The sequence below is a fragment of the Melospiza melodia genome, chromosome Z (genome assembly GCF_035770615.1).
Source record: "Melospiza melodia melodia isolate bMelMel2 chromosome Z, bMelMel2.pri, whole genome shotgun sequence".
NCBI classification, from domain to species: domain Eukaryota; kingdom Metazoa; phylum Chordata; class Aves; order Passeriformes; family Passerellidae; genus Melospiza; species Melospiza melodia.
The window spans coordinates 21584044-21600670 of record NC_086226.1 but is presented as its reverse complement, the minus strand read 5'-3'; positions in this window follow the sequence as shown (position 1 = coordinate 21600670).

Genomic DNA, 16627 nt, shown 5'->3' with positions numbered 1-16627 from the left:
CAGCAAAAGGCTTACCTGCTGCAGATACAGGAGACAAAATCCTATTTTGACACAAACATTGCTATTCAGACGACAGTAAAATTCTGAGTGACAGCAAAATTTACTCAGTCATGACAGTAAAATTTGCTCCCATCAAAATGTGCTAATCAATTCTTAGTGTAAGCTAAGCACCTTAAGCAAAGGGTAGTTCAAGCGTGACTGGTATTTGATGGCAAAAAAGGCAACTTGGCCTGCGTTTCTCACTTCTACTCCATTCAAAAGCTTACTCTGTCTCAGATTCCTTCGGAGGGATACCAACGCAAGCCGCGAAACTGCACGAAAATGATGATTGAAAGAAAGATAGATGAGAAAAACGGAATAATGGTTCATGTTCTTTTCCTTCCAACTGCTTTGTTTGCCCCTTTGAAATGTTTGAAGTCCTTTCTGGTGTCACCATGGTTGCACTGCAGCAAGTGTTCGGCTGTAAGCTGTCCATATTGCCAGCTTTTGGACTGCCTTCAGAAAACTTCCCACTGGTTTTGTCTAGAAATCACAAGCAGTAGAGATGACAAAGACTGCAGAAACCTTCTCATCTCCTTCTAGAGCAAGACCATGTCTTTCAGCCACTCTTAACTAGACAACTTTCATCAGTCATGAGGGAGTCTCATGTTCAAGAGCTAAGCAGTGACAGCTGCCAATGACAAAAAGCAGACTGAAATTCTCTTGGGACTCCAGCAGAGAGCAATGAAGGAGGTTGACTTCACCTTCTTGGGAAGTTCTAAAATGCACGTTCACTTGAGCACAGGAGCTAAGCCATCGTAACCTTTGTTGAGTATGTCTGCGTAGACAGAGTTTCCATCACTGCAGAAGCCATGTTATTTAACCCACGTTATCATCTCTAGCTGCTAAGCTGCACTTCTTGCAAAGTATCTGCAACGTATTTTACAGGGTGGGCTTTTATGTGTAATCCCTGAGTAATATTGCAAAGAGAAGTACTTGGGGTGTGGGGTGGGGGGGGAACCCCAACTCTTAGGTTTTTCAAATTGTGGTTCCATTTGAAAGGCAAAAAAGATGTCAAACCTTTCTTTCCTAGACGTATTTCCAGCACAAACTGTACCAGAATTTATGACCCGTAACTGTACCATGGACGCTCTTTCTCTGGACTATTCCTTAAGAAACAAAGGCCTCACTAGAAATAAAACAAAATTAGCCAAAGTATTGGCCTGGATTAGTTCCAAGGCTCTGTACTAAAGGCCAAAGGCCTGTAATAATAGTAACGAGTGGACTAAAAGTTAAATCAATAGAGCATTACTCAGTTCAAAGACATCTTGTGTCCTAATGTTCTCACAGAAGACTGTAAAAACCTGTCTATTTTGTGGGTTTCTTTTATCCATTTAGCTGTACCTTCTACTTCTCTCCACTGTCTGAGAACATTGATGATTAGGTTGGATGACCTCATGTCAACTTGTAGAAGTAAAGAAAGAGAAGCCAGTAAAGAAAGGCAAATTTGTTAATTGCAGGTGGAAAGAGGGAGGCCAACAAAAGAAAACAAAAGAACAGTAATAATGAAATGCTCCCCTGTCTTCTGTGAAAAGTAAAGGCACAGACAAGAAAGAACGAGTGCAAAATTCTCACTAGAGAAACGCACTTGATCTGACTCAAGTATTTTGCGGTACATTTCTTGCTGTTTTCTCGTGCCAAACATATTAACCATTGAAGGTGTCCCTTTCCTCTTTCTGGAATACAGCTAGGAAGATGGCTGTGTCATTGCTGACAAGCTGCTATTCTCAGAGGTGTCCAGCTGAAAGTCCTAGATCAATTGATTTGCTCTGTCACTTTGATATGGCATGACTTACCGTTTCAGCACCTGAACTGGCCAGCCCTACAATTCTTTGCCCCTTGAATGGTTAGATAGGCTCCTTGGCAACTGGCATTTGTAAGGAGATGCAGAATTTGCACCGTGAGATGATGCCAAATGAGTCACGCCGGTAGATTAACTAGGGCATGCAAGGCAGAGAGAGGGAAATGAGAGCACAAGAAGAGAGTACACAAGAAGAGAGTACAATCTCCTTTTTTCTGAAACACTGTAGAGATCAAAGTGAACACAAATCCTCCTAGGGGTAGTTCTTGCAAAAGACTAAGAGTTCTTTTTGTGTTCACAGGCCTGGAATATTTAGCTTTGGATCACGGCAAAATGCAGATGACAAAACGAGGCCCTGAAGTCACATCCAGTATGAAGCAGTAGGAAAGAGGGAAGCAGCTGAGAGCGTCAACCCTGCTAAGTAGTCTCAGTATTCTTCTTGACATGAGCAGAAATTTGAAAGGAGTCTCTGAAAATGACAAAGGAGGCAGAAGAAAAGGGAGCGATGACTCCTCTGGCCTAGCGTTTCCTAACAGGGATCTTCAAAATGGAAAGGTTGTATCATCCTTTCAACTGAAGGAAGGTATGAAAACAACAGGAAGGAAATGGCATCAAATACTCTGGGCAGTGTACTTCTAGACAGAAAGGCCACTGATGGAAAACCAACTCAACTGGCACCAATGCAGCAGCATTGTACTAAAGCCAGAAATGTCCAGCGCTTCGCTCTCTGCCATTCCATTCAGATGCACACAGCAGCTCTGCAACATTCCTACTGATCATCTCCTTGGCAAACTGGCAAGTGAGGGTCCGTGGTGATGCAGAGTCCCCAGGCAGATGCAAAGGAGAGCTGCTTTCTTGCAAAAACCAGGCCTTTATCAGTTCCATAGCTTTAAGCCATAACAAACACAATTCAACCAACCACCGTGCACCACGCTGTGAACACACGACGCTTCTAGAACTTGTTGATCTAGCTCGAATTCAGCTGCCTCACCTTCCCACAGTCCTTTTCTACTTAGCCAAAGTAATGGGCCTCAGCCCAAGGCCTTCCTTTTTTAAGCTTCTAGCTCTATGCAGCAGCAAACCACTACTTTCTTCTGTGCCGAGACTTTAGGTAGACGATTTGCATCTGCCCTTCCAGTGAAACCTAATGGGGAGAGAAAAGCCTCTCCGAGATGTTCAGTCATTCCATTTTCTAGACAGGCCACATCCAAAGAAAAGCAAGCTATGGGATTGTGTACTTGCTCTCACAAAACACCTGCTGCCCTCTGACAATCAACTAGCAGAAAACCAGCCAAACTGAGATTTGAGGCAAACAACCCTTGGAAGGGAATCATGATGTGATCAATCAAGACAACACTTTTCCAGGCTACCGAGATATTGGAAATATCAGCAAAGGCTTGAGAGCAAAGGCTGAACTAATGGGGAAAGGGTCAAAGAATCCCAAGGAAAACATGACCAAAGGTTAAAACAATTCCAAGAGAAACATAGGCAACTAACCTGTTGAAGCCTTCAGGAAATCAGTGGCCGCTGATTTACATAGGCCATTCAAGTTAATTGACCCGTGCACCTTCCACTCCTTTTTCGGCACCATAGCACCGGTGAATTGAGACCATGGAATCACAATTCCTTAGATTCTGTTCTTAACTTTAGGAGAGAAGTACAGCAGATGAAGTACCTGTTACTGATGTGATACCCAGAAACACAGAGTTGACACATTTCATTCTTGGCCAACCACAACAAGCAAGACTAAGAATATAAGGCTGGCTTACTTTCAGGACAATTTTCTTGTTTTACAGCCTGCTCTGATTCCGGTGAAACTTTTTCATTAGCTTCTCTCTAAAAGGAGAAAGTCCAGTTCAATGTCCCGCCCTACTGCTGCAAGTATACCATTTCGTTTCGCGAGCCTAAAAATTGAATCGGTAGGTACGGAGTCGCCCGGGGTGTCTTTCTGCAGAAGCCGCGCTAAGGAGAGCACTGTGAGCGGCACAATCGCCTTTGCGCGAAGAAGCCGCTTCTTCGCCTCCGGGAGCCGGAGAGAGCGGCACCTGCGGAAAGGTGAAGAAGGAAGCTGCACAACACTGGGATTGTGTGCGCAGCTTGCCAACTGATAGAAAACAGTACCTTTGCACTCTCCTGACTTTTCCAATCACATGAACATTCGATTGGAAGCTGTTTTCGACAACTTTTCTTTTCTTCCTGACAAACCCTCGGCACACCTCCGTGCAACGTCTAGAACACGATGGGAGATGTTTTCTGTGCTGGCACAGTTCTTTTCCTGCCAGACATAGTGGAAAAGCTTTCTGCTAAGATGTAGACGAGAAGAGACGCTAAAGACGAAGGTACGATGCACTCGGGAGCTGAGAGCCGCTGCCGGGCGTCTTTCGGCAGAAGCCGCGCTAAGGAGAGCACTGTGAGCGGCACAATCGCCTTTGCGCGAAGAAGCCGCTTCTTCGCCTCCGGGAGCCGGAGAGAGCGGCACCTGCGGAAAGGTGAAGAAGGAAGCTGCACAACACTGGGATTGTGTGTGCAGCTTGCCAGCTGTTAGAAAACAGTACCTTTGCACTCTCCTGACTTTTCCAATCACATGAACATTCGATTGGAAGCTGTTTTCGACAACTTTTCTTTTCTTCCTGCCAAACCCTCGGCACACCTCCGTGCAACGTCTAGAACACGATGGGAGATGTTTTCTGCTCTGGCACAGTTTTTTCCTGCCAGACATAGTAGAAAAGCTTTTTGCTAAGATGAAGACGAGAAGAGACGCTAAAGACGAAGGTACGGTGCTCTCCGGAGCTGAGCGCCGCTATCGGGCGTCTTTCTGCAGAAGCCGCGCTAAGGAGAGCACTGTGAGCGGCACAATCGCCTTTGCGCAAAGAAGCCGCTTCTTCGCCTCCGGGAGCCGGAGAGAGCGGCACCTGCGGAAAGGTGAAGAAGGAAGCTGCACAACACTGGGATTGTGTGCGCAGCTTGCCAGCTGTTAGAAAACAGTACCTTTGCACTCTCCTGACTTTTCCAATCACATGAACATTCGATTGGAAGCTGTTTTGGACAACTTTTCTTCCTGCCAAACACACGGCACACCTCCGTGCAACGTCTAGAACATGATGGGAGATGTTTTCTGTGCTGGCACAGTTTTTTCCTGCCAGACATAGTGGAAAAGCTTTTTGCTATGATGTAGACGAGAAGAGACGCTAAAGACGAAGGTACGATGCTCTCCGGAACTGAGCGCCGCTCCCGGGCGTCGTTCTGCAGAAGCCGCGCTAAGGAGAGCACTGTGAGCGGCACAATCGCCTTTGCGCGAAGAAGCCGCTTCTTCGCCTCCGGGAGCCGGAGAGAGCGGCACCTGCGGAAAGGTGAAGAAGGAAGCTGCACAACACTGGGATTGTGTGCGCAGCTTGCCAGCTGTTAGAAAACAGTACCTTTGCACTCTCCTGACTTTTCCAATCACATGAACATTCGATTGGAAGCAGTTTTGGACAACTTTTCTTTTCTTCCTGCCAAACACTCGGCACACCTCCGTGCAAAGTCTAGAACACGATGGGAGATGTTTTCTCTGCTGGCACAGTTTTTTCATGCCAGACATAGTGGAAAAGCTTTTTGCTAAGATGTAGACGAGAAGAGAGGCTAAAGACGAAGGTACGATGCTCTCCGGAGCTGAGAGCCGCTCCCGGGCGTCTTTCTGCAGAAGAGGCGCTAAGGAGAGCACTGTGAGCGGCACAATCGCCTTTGCGCGAAGAAGCCGCTTCTTCGCCTCCGGGAGCCGGAGAGAGCGGCACCTGCGGAAAGGTGAAGAAGGAAGCTGCACAACATTGGGATTGTGTGCGCAGCTCGCCAACTGATAGAAAACAGTACCTTTGCACTCTCCTGACATTTCCAATCACATGAATATTCGATTGGAAGCTGTTTTCGTCAACTTTTCTTTCCTTCCTTCCAAACACTCGGCACACCTCCGTGCAACGTCTAGAACACGATGGGAGATGTTTTCTGCTCTGGCACAGTTTTTTCCTGCCAGACATAGTGGAAAAGCTTTTTGCTATGATGTAGACGAGAAGAGACGCTAAAGACGAAGGTACGATGCTCTCCGGAACTGAGCGCCGCTCCTGGGCGTCGTTCTGCACAAGCCGCACTAAGGAGAGCACTGTGAGCGGCACAATCGCCTTTGCGCGAAGAAGCCGCTTCTTCGCCTCCGGGAGCTGGAGAGAGCGGCACCTTCGGAAAGGTGAAGAAGGAAGCTGCACAACACTGGGATTGTGTGCGCAGCTTGCCAACTGATAGAAAACAGTACCTTTGCACTCTCCTGACTTTTAAAATCAGATGAACATTCGATTGGAAGCTGTTTTTGACCACTTTTCTTTCCTTCCTGCCAAACACTCGGCACACCTCCGTGCAACGTCTAGAACATGATGGGAGATGTTTTCTGTGCTGGCAGAGTTTTTTCCTGCCAGACATAGTGGAAAAGCTTTTTGCTAAGATGTAGACGAGAAGAGAGCCTAAAGACGAAGGTACGATGCTCTCCGGAGTTGAGCGCCGCTCCCGGGCGTCTTTCTGCAGAAGCCGCGCTAAGGAGACCACTGTGAGCGGCACAATCGCCTTTGCGCGAAGAAGCCGCTTCTTCGCCTCCGGGAGCCGGAGAGTGCGGCACCTTCGGAAAGGTGAAGAAGGAAGCTGCACAACACTGGGATTGTGTGCGCAGCATGCCAGCTGTTAGAAAACAGTACCTTTGCACTCTCCTGACATTTCCAATCACATGAACATTCGATTGGAAGCTGTTTTGGACAACTTTTCTTTTCTTCCTGCCAAACACTCGGCACACCTCCGTGCAACGTCTAGAACACGATGGGAGATGTTTTCTGCGCAGGCACAGTTTCTTCCTGCCAGAGATATTGGAAAGGCTTTTTGCTAAGATGTAGACAAGAAGAGAGGCTAAAGACGAAGGTACGATGCTCTCCGGAGCTGAGCGCCGTTCCCGGGCATCTTTCGGCAGAAGCCGCGCTAAGGAGAGCACTGTGAGCGGCACAATCGCCTTTGCGCGAAGAAGCCGCTTCTTCGCCTCCGGGAGCCAGAGAGAGTGGCACCTGCGGAAAGGTGAAGAAGGAAGCTGCACAACACTGGGATTGTGTGCGCAGCTTGCCAGCTGTTAGAAATCAGTACCTTTGCACTCTCCTGACTTTTCCAATCACATGAACATTCGATTGGAAGCTGTTTTGGACAACTTTTCTTTTCTTCCTGCCAAACACTCGGCACACCTCCGTGCAACGTCTAGAACACGATGGGAGATGTTTTCTGCGCAGGCACAGTTTCTTCCTGCCAGACAGAGTGGAAAAGCTTTTTGCTAAGATGTAGACGAGAAGAGAGGCTAAAGACGAAGGTACGATGCTCTCCGGAGCTGAGCGCCGTTCCCGGGCATCTTTCGGCAGAAGCCGCGCTAAGGAGAGCACTGTGAGCGGCACAATCGCCTTTGCGCGAAGAAGCCGCTTCTTCGCCTCCGGGAGCCAGAAAGACCGGCACCTGCGGAAAGGTGAAGAAGGAAGCTGCACAACACTGGGATTGTGTGCGCAGCTTGCCAGCTGTTAGAAATCAGTACCTTTGCACTCTCCTGACTTTTCCAATCACATGAACATTCGATTGGAAGCTGTTTTGGACAACTTTTCTTTCCTTCCTGCCAAACACTCGGCACACCTCCGTGCAACGTCTAGAACACGATGGGAGATGTTTTCTGCCCTGGCACAGTTTTTACCTGCCAGACATAGTAGAAAAGCTTTTTGCTAAGATGTAGACTAAAAGAGAGGCTAAAGACGAAGGTACGATGCTCTCCGGAGCTGAGCGCCGCTCCCGGGCGTCTTTCTGCAGAAGCCGCGCTACGGAGAGCACTGTGAGAGGCACAATCGCCTTTGCGCGAAGAAGCCGCTTCTTCGCCTCTGGGAGCCCTAGAGAGCGGCACTTTCGGAAAGGTGAAGAAGGAAGCTGCACAACACTGGGATTGTGTGCGCAGCTTGCCAGCTGTTAGGAAACAGTACCTTTGCACTCTCCTGACTTTTCCAATCACATGAACATTCGATTGGAAGCTGTTTTGGACAACTTTTCTTTTCTTCCTGCCAAACACTCGGCACACATCCGTGCAACGTCTAGAACACGATGGGAGATATTTTCTGTGCTGGCACAGTTTTTTCCTGCCAGACAGAGTGGAAAAGCTTTTTGCTATGATGTAGACGAGAAGAGACGCTAAAGACGAAGGTACGATGCTCTCCGGAGCTGAGAGCCGCTGCCGGGCGTCTTTCGGCAGAAGCCGCGCTAAGGAGAGTACTGTGAGCGGCACAATCACCTTTGCGCGAAGAAGCCGCTTCTTCGCCTCCGGGAGCCGGAGAGAGCGGCACCTGCGGAAAGGTGAAGAAGGAAGCTGCACAACACTGGGATTGTGTGCGCAGCTTGCCAGCTGTTAGAAAACAGTACCTTTGCACTCTCCTGACTTTTCCAATCACATGAACATTCGATTGGAAGCTGTTTTGGACAACTTTTCTTTTCTTCCTGCCAAACACTCGGCACACCTCCGTGCAACGTCTAGAACACGATGGGAGATGTTTTCTGTGCTGGAACAGTTTTTTTCCTGCCAGACATAGTGGAAAAGTTTTTTGCTAAGATGTAGACAAGAAGAGAGGCTAAAGACGAAGGTACGATTCTCTCCGGAGCTGCGAGCCGCTGCTGGGCGTCTTTCGGCAGAAGCCGCGCTAAGGAGAGCACTGTGAGCGGCACAATCGCCTTTGCGCGAAGAAGCCGCTTCTTCGCCTCCGGGAGCCGGAAAGAGCGGCACCTGCGGAAAGGTGAAGAAGGAAGCTGCACAACACTGGGATTGTGTGCGCAGCTTGCCAACTGATAGAAAACAGTACCTTTGCACTCTCCTGACATTTCCAATCACATGAACATTCGATTGGAAGCTGTTTTCGACAACTTTTCTTTTCTTCCTGCCAAACACTCGGCACACCACCGTGCAACGTCTAGAACACGATGGGAGATGTTTTCTGTGCTGGCACAGTTTCTTCCTGCCAGACATAGTCGAAAAGATTTTTGCTACGATGTAGACGACAAGAGAGCCTAAAGACTGGATGTAAGCAAATGACACCCTTCTTCAAAAAAGGCAATTAGGAGGACTCGGAATAGTGCAAACAACAAGCCTCTTTTTTATCACCAGGAAGATGATGAAGCAGCTCTTCCTGGAAAACCTTGCCAGGCACATGAAAAACGAGCAAATAATGTAGTTAGCGTGATTTTTCAGGGGAATTTCATGCTGAACATCACTTTAAACTCCTCTGATGAATCAAATTGACTGGTAGATGGATGAAATATTATCTGCCTAGGCTTCAGGGAGGTTTTTGACATATCTCTACATGGCAGCACACATACAAATGGAAGCAATAGTGCAGAGGGGAGGGAGCCAGTGTCTTTTCAGTGGTGCTGAGTGAAAAGACAAGAGGCAGTGGGCACACACTGAAATACAGGAGATTGCCTTTGAACATCAGTAAATGATTCTTTATTGTGAGGGTGAATGAACCACGGCACAGACTGCCCAGAAAGATTGTGGAGCCTGGATCTTTGAAGACATTAAAAGTACACCCAGATAGAATCCTGGGCAAGAGGCTCTAGGTATCCTGGTTTAGGCAGGGCGGTTGGGCCTGGTTAGCCCCACCAACCCCTTCCACTCTCTTTCATTCTGTGCTAGTGAATTCTCTTCAAGAGGCATTTCAAGCACTGGCATGACAAAGTTCTGTGCAGACAGAGATCCAAATGGACATGGCATCTAAGTTCCTTAAGCAGTGTTCAAGAAGAATGTAAAACTCTGGGACAAGTGTCTCTTCCCTAAGTGAATCCCTTTCATGGGAAAATTCCCAGCTATAGAAAGATCTTCTGATACGCATGCTTAAGACTGACACTGGCTGAGCAAATTTCTCCCTATGTGTATCTAAGACCCGTTAGGATCTTCACCCAAAGTGCTGTCAACATAGTCACAGAATGCCTAGTGTTAAGAAGCGACAACTTCCATCAGAATGGCAACTATTGGTCCACAAATGGATTAATGGATGGGAATTATCTGCTTGGGTTAAAAACAAAAATAAAGAGTTGGTCTTTATTTAATCAATTTCATTGCAATATTGAGAAGGGAAGAAAAAGACCTAAGTCCTTGACTTTCTTAACTCGGGGAAAGATTTTAAAAATTCCTTGTAAAAATGTATGATCACAATCAGACTACTGAAACCATTTTAGTTGGGAAAAAAGTTCCAAAATTGTCTAGATAGTGGCAAAGAAGCCAAGAAAATAGGAAAGAAACAAAAAGAGAGCAAAAGAGTCAGCTTCAGTGTACAAGCTCGTTCTAGAAGTAGTCTGCTGGGAAAAGGAACCCCCAGTTGAATTTCCAATGTATTCCTGCCCTTGATTCAGTAACTGGTCAATGTAAAAACCAATCCTTTTGTACAACTTCTTCCAGCAACAAAATCTCCAACAGGTTGACACTACCATCATGCCTGTTCCAGACATATTTAAAAGAGAAATGATGATTTTCTTGAAAACCTACTTGCATAAAAGTTGCAAGATGGTGGAGGGATTCCCACATCCTCCTTCCTCCATCTGGCTTGAAAGTATATTTGATAAAATATGCAACAAAGCACATGATTTATAAGGTAGAGTCAAATGGATGATTTGGGAATTGATCTCTTGTTGATAGGAAACTTCATATCCTCTCTGGGTGATCTTTTTAAAACAAAATGTGGAGCTGAGGCATGAATCTGCCACAACAATTGTAAAGCAAACATACACACTCCCCTTCACATGCCCCCCCTTCCACACACACCTAGGCACACACAGAGATCAGCATAGCCCATCATGAACACCTTGGAAAAGACTGAAATGCTAAATGCCTCTCTTGATGGGCAAAAGAGCTGGTGCAGTAATTCAAATGCCTGGTACAAAAATTCTGTTGAATCTTTAGCTCCTATTTAAAACACAGCTTTTCATTTCATTCTATTTACAGAATATTTTCATTTCATTTGTTTCTTTAAAATTACTTCGTTCTTACCTGTTGTGTGTCTAGGAATATTTTCTTCCAAAAATAGAAAAAAATAGATGATATCTTTTCAGCAGAAAACATTGGTTGATACCATTTCAAACCATCATGATATGGAAGAATTCCTCTGTCCCTCTCTAAGGTGGAAGAAGCATTTGGATCACAGATCATCTACAATGAAATACTTGACATGTTTAAGATGCTTTCAATCAATTTTGATCGTCAATTGCTTATTCGTTGTAAACAGTAAGTTTTCAGTGAAGGGAAAGTGTGTGTGGTATATCTAGATGATGTGTTCAAACCCAGTTCCTACTAATGGCCAGGCTGAATTCCAGGAAATAATGTCCCGAATGATATTTTGCCGCCTTCTTTGGCACTTCCTGAAATCTTACCATGATGAAGTGCTGAAACGCAGAGATTTTCTCTTAGAGAGTGTCTCATGTTATAACCCATCCCATGGATTTTATGCTGTAATTCTTATCTCTTGAAATTTTCTATCTTCTGCACAGTTTTCATGAACCTTTCTGTTACAGTAGTGAATAGCACAGACAAATGTCATTTTGTACAACTTTGAATTTACCCCAAGAGCTGAGAGAAAACTTGCTCCTATACTTCAATCCGAGTTTCTTCTATAGTCCAACTTTGTTTCTCTACCATCAAGCTTCTCCTTTGTTGCTGCTCCAAGCCCCGTCCAAGCTGACCTTGAATACTTTCAGGGATTCAGGGACACCCACAACTTCTCTGGGCAACCTGTTCCAGTGTTCCAGCACTCCCACAGTAAAAAAGGCCTTCCTTTCATCTAATATGTGTAGGAAATCATAAATCTAGGCGTAGAAACTTGGAGTGCAAATGCGAAATTCTTTTGATTTGAAGCACATTTTATATGAATACTGACTTCCAGATGACTAAAAGATGTTGATGGGCATTTGAGCCGACAAGTTTTGAAAAAGTGCACGGAAATTAAAATTGAAACCACTAAAATTAAAAACTTCTTGCCATTTTCTTTTTCCTCTCCTATTCAAAATTGCATATGTCAGATATCAGTGCTTCATGCAAACCTCTCAGATGCTCTCAGAGAAAAAGCTTTTCTTTCAGACTAAGTTGCGGTTGACGTAGAACACTAGCAGGAGTGAAAGCTTTTCTGGGCATCGGGGCAGCACCTTCCCCTTGGATTTGTGTGCAGAATGCATTTTATCCAAACTGGAAAATAGATCCCAGCTCTGTTCTATTCATCATTCTTACTGCATCAGGCCTGAAGATTCTGTGAAAAGTAGCCTGTGGACCTTGAAGATGGCACATGTGAAAAAGATGAGAGGTGATGGAGAAGTTGAGGGAGAGAAGAAAGAGCATATGGCCCAGTACGGACACCAGAAAGTACATGGGAGATTGCAGGAGCCACTTGGCACTATCAAACCAGCCCGACTTGGCACTGGTGCCACCTTGGGTCTGGGAACTCTCCCACGTATCATGGATTTTCAGGAGCCAGACGGCCACTCCCAGCCACAGGCCCCCAAACACAAACCTCGGACCGTTTCCCTGACAAACAAAACTCAGCTACCCCGCTTCTGGATGGCAGATTGCAGGAACTACTTGGCACTGTCAAACCAGCCCTACTTGGCACTGGTGCCACCTTGGGTCTGGGAACTCTCCCACGTATCATGGATTTTCAGGAGCCAGCCGGCCACTCCCAGCCACAGGCCCCCAAACACAAACCACGGCCCTTTTCCCTGGCAAACAAAACTCACCTGCTCCGCTTCTGGATGGCAGATTGCAGGAGCCTCGTTGTAGTATCAAAGCTGCCTGACTTGGCACTGGTGGCAACTTAGGGATCCAAACCACCCTGCGTATCGTGGATTTTCCGGAGTCAGCCGGCCACTCCAAGCCACGGGCCCCCAAACACAAACCACAGCCCTCTTCCCTTGCAAACAAAACTCACCTGCCCCACTTCTGGATGGCAGATCGCACAAGGCACTTGGTAGTAACAAACCAGCCTGACTTGGCACTGGTGCCACCTTGGGTCTGGGAGCCATCCTGCATATCAAAGAATTTCAGGAGCCAGCCGTCACTCTCGGCCCCTGGCTGCCAAACAGAAACCTCGGTCCTTTTCCCTTACAAGCAAAACTCCTCCCCTGCCCCACTTCTGGCTGGCAGATTGCAGGAGCCACTTGGTACTATCAAACCAGCCCCACTTGGCAGTATTGTTCCCTTGGGTCTGGGAACCATCCTGCATATCAAAGAATTTCAGGAGCCAGCCTGAACAATTGTTTAGCACCCTTTAAAGGTGGTGTTTGACAAACAGGGCTGAAGCAAATCTTCAAAATATCCAGGAGATCAAAATCCATGGAAGCAAATTCTCCTGGCCAGTCACCTTGCTGCTGCTGCTAATTCACCCTCCATACCATCTGATCAGGCCTAACAATGCTGCTGCAAAAATATTGTGAAAAAGGTAGGCACATTTTCACAGATGCAGGGAAAATCCCCTTGGATGATCATTCCAAGGCATAACTTGATGGAGCAAGTTATGCAACCTTGTCTACTGGCAATATCTAAGTTGGTGAGTTCACCATCTGTCAGCATCACTTTTGAAAATAAATGTTTGATCCACAAAAAAAATATTTCATATGTCCTGTCTACCTGCTTCATTTCAACCAATGAATAGGCTACATTCCATCAGCAAAGGGTTTATGATCCTATCTTTCTTTAATAAGATTCAGATGCCCATGGTAGGGGTGTAATTAAATTCACATGTTAAAAATATCCTTCTTGTTATCTTTTCTTTTAATGACCCACACGTAACATCAGTCTGAGAGCTGAAGAAAACCCCTTCATTTGCTCTTTGCCAAGTATCATCTACGTGATACAAATTCTACTTGAGAAATCACACCCATTCATTGCCATGTAAACAACCTTTTCTTCATCATTAGGTATTTTGGTGAAGTGAATGATTAGAACATAAGCAAGGGCATTTGTTCAAGATGCTCCAGAAAGAGCTGTGCTCTGTTCTCTTCTTTGCTGCCTATGTTAGCACTGAGCTGCAAAAAATGAAAGACTACTAGGAAAAGTGTTACTTTTAGTCTAAATTGGTAAATGATGTTTGAAATACCCTGTTAAATGAAAAGGTGCTCTTTTAAATGATGGCATCTTAAGGGAAAAAGTCAGCTTTAAAGAGGTTTTGAGACAGTTGCTTCTGGAAAAAAAAATAAAAGAAAATTGGAGGCATCTAAGGTCTTTAGCCATCCCATCTTGAAGATTGATTCAAAACACAGTTCCTTCATACAGGAAGAAGAGAGGACCATAGGTGGCAACCCATTTGAAAATGGAGTTCTATTTCTTTCTGGTTGGGATTATCGGACACCATTTCTTGTGAAGTCGAGGGACTGCAGTTAGCTCTCCACTAATTTCCTTCCCTGAAATTCATCTGCATTTGCTCCTTTGTCTGGAGTCCCCATTTATTAGTATGCATAGATGGTATACTCCATCGATGCATGAATAACAGAGGGGATAATGTGCCTTTTGCTGCTATCTTCTTTTGCTGCTCCATTTTGCTTGCTTTGTTCTTGCTTTCTGTCAAAGAAATGCTAGCAAAAGCCCTCCTCAAGTCTTGCTGTGAAGACAGACTGCCAGAAAGGTAGAGAAACTTCCGACATTTCCAAGACCCATGTAGCACGTGTCTTGGTCAATTTCTATGCAGATCCTTTCTTCCAGCAGGACTTTTTTGCACCGTTAGCGAACACTGAACTGAATCCAATACAAAAGCAGTGGCCAGAAGAACCATTCTCTTTTCATTTGAATGGTGATAAAAATGCGTATCAAATCAAAGCATTTTAGAGCAGCAGGAAGATTTTCTATGCAGCTAGCAAATCATAACAAGATGCCTATTCACCAGCTGGGTTCCTTTCGGAATTTACAAGAATTCCCGACAGAAAACACAGCTTAATAAACTACCAATCTAAATCACAATATCTAGAAAGGTGACATGAAAAAGAGCAAGAGGAAGAAAACCAAAAAGAAAACCAAAGGAAGCCAGAAATAAAGCACAACCTCTCCTCCTTTTCTGCTTACTACAGTACCTTAGAAGTACCTTCAAGTTTCCTAACAGTCATATCAGTAGAAAAGTGTGCCAAGAACAATTGTGGAAAACTGTGGAAAACCCTTCGATCACAAGAGAAGCATAGGGTTTGCTTTCACGACCATTAAATCTGCATGCAATGCCTACGGTAAGGGTAGGTTTTGTATATTCAAGAACAATTGAAAACTCTTTCTGAATTGAAGGGACTGCTTTTTGTTTGTTATGAATGACTTGGCTAAATATGGCGCATGTTAAAATACTGCAGACATGTGGTTCGTTTTAGAGATGGCAACTGCAAAGGAGGCAAGCATTTGGTGTGCTTAAGAAGTAATGTATTGGCGAGTGCTTTTGTTACTTCTTTAGAAGGTTAGAATATGCCGAAAAGATGCTAGCTGGGGACTTGCAATTAATGAATTATTTGCTGTAAGTAGGTCAAATGACATTAGCTTTCAAAAAGGAAAAGTAGTCTTATTCCACGTGCCAATTCTAAAGTAGATTAATAAGCCTTAAGCAGAAGATGGATGTGAAGAGGGATATGACATGAAAGGTTAAGCAACACTGCTGACAGCAAAAGGCTTACCTGCTGCAGATACAGGAGACAAAATCCTATTTTGACACAAACATTGCTATTCAGACGACAGTAAAATTCTGAGTGACAGCAAAATTTACTCAGTCATGACAGTAAAATTTGCTCCCATCAAAATGTGCTAATCAATTCTTAGTGTAAGCTAAGCACCTTAAGCAAAGGGTAGTTCAAGCGTGACTGGTATTTGATGGCAAAAAAGGCAACTTGGCCTGCGTTTCTCACTTCTACTCCATTCAAAAGCTTACTCTGTCTCAGATTCCTTCGGAGGGATACCAACGCAAGCCGCGAAACTGCACGAAAATGATGATTGAAAGAAAGATAGATGAGAAAAACGGAATAATGGTTCATGTTCTTTTCCTTCCAACTGCTTTGTTTGCCCCTTTGAAATGTTTGAAGTCCTTTCTGGTGTCACCATGGTTGCACTGCAGCAAGTGTTCGGCTGTAAGCTGTCCATATTGCCAGCTTTTGGACTGCCTTCAGAAAACTTCCCACTGGTTTTGTCTAGAAATCACAAGCAGTAGAGATGACAAAGACTGCAGAAACCTTCTCATCTCCTTCTAGAGCAAGACCATGTCTTTCAGCCACTCTTAACTAGACAACTTTCATCAGTCATGAGGGAGTCTCATGTTCAAGAGCTAAGCAGTGACAGCTGCCAATGACAAAAAGCAGACTGAAATTCTCTTGGGACTCCAGCAGAGTGAAGGAGTCCCAATGAAGGAGGTTGACTTCACCTTCTTGGGAAGTTCTAAAATGCACGTTCACTTGAGCACAGGAGCTAAGCCATCGTAACCTTTGTTGAGTATGTCTGCGTAGACAGAGTTTCCATCACTGCAGAAGCCATGTTATTTAACCCACGTTATCATCTCTAGCTGCTAAGCTGCACTTCTTGCAAAGTATCTGCAACGTATTTTACAGGGTGGGCTTTTATGTGTAATCCCTGAGTAATATTGCAAAGAGAAGTACTTGGGGTGTGGGGTGGGGGGGGAACCCCAACTCTTAGGTTTTTCAAATCGTGGTTCCATTTGAAAGTCAAAAAAGATGTCAAACCTTTCTTTCCTAGACGTATTTCCAGCACAAACTGTA